Consider the following 812-nt stretch of genomic DNA (forward strand, 5'->3'; position numbering starts at 1 on the left):
TCTCCCAAACGTGCGCACAAGCACAGTCATCACTACACCAAGATTGACGCATAGAGGAATAAAATGTATGTCATGAGTGTGTCAAATATTGACAACTCTTTGCGGTTGTCTAAAATCTATTCCATACACGTCCCCTGATAGGGGACGTAACAGGGATTAAACTGATAGGAATAGTACTACTTAACATACTACTCATATTGGGATTGCACAGTAAATTGCACGGCGCACGCGCAGTGCCCCAAACTGGAAGTAAGAGGAACGACCAAGCATCTTTTTCCATCTCCCGATTCCGAAAATCTATTTGATATACACGCCCCTGATAGGGGACAAAACAGAGATTAAACTGTTAAGAACAGATTTTTTTTTTATTTAAAAAAAAGAGGACAGCCTCTGCGGAGCTGGGTATTTTTTGGGCGCTCATGCACAATGTCTGTAGGCTCATGCGTCCTTTTGCGGAGGTGACAAACCTGGTCGTCAAACCCAAGGCAACATCATCGACCTCATCCCATATGCGTTTTTTCTGGAGCGTGCCCTGCGAAGAGTGCTGGATCAGGCCGTAGATGAGCATGAAGAGGAAGAGTTGTGGTCACCATTAGAGATGAGCGAACTTCTGTTTTAAGTTCGGCGTCTAAAGTTCGGCTTCCGGTTAGCGGAGGATCCCGATATGTATTCCGAATTCCGTTGTGGTCCGTGGTAGCGGAATCAATAATGCCCATTATTGATTCCGCTACCACGGACCACAACGGAATTCGGAATCCATATCGGGATCCTCCGCTAACCGGAAGCCGAACTTTAGACCCCGAACTTAAAAC

At 45.9% G+C, this 812-nt stretch overlaps 1 pseudogene; it reads right to left on the bottom strand.

Moving 5' to 3' along the window:
- Window positions 1-210: 210 nt before the first annotated feature.
- Window positions 211-384, bottom strand: LOC120996717 (annotated as a pseudogene).
- Between the last annotated feature and the right edge of the window lie 428 nt (window positions 385-812).

The sequence above is a fragment of the Bufo bufo genome, chromosome 3 (assembly GCF_905171765.1).
Source record: "Bufo bufo chromosome 3, aBufBuf1.1, whole genome shotgun sequence".
NCBI lineage: Eukaryota > Metazoa > Chordata > Amphibia > Anura > Bufonidae > Bufo > Bufo bufo.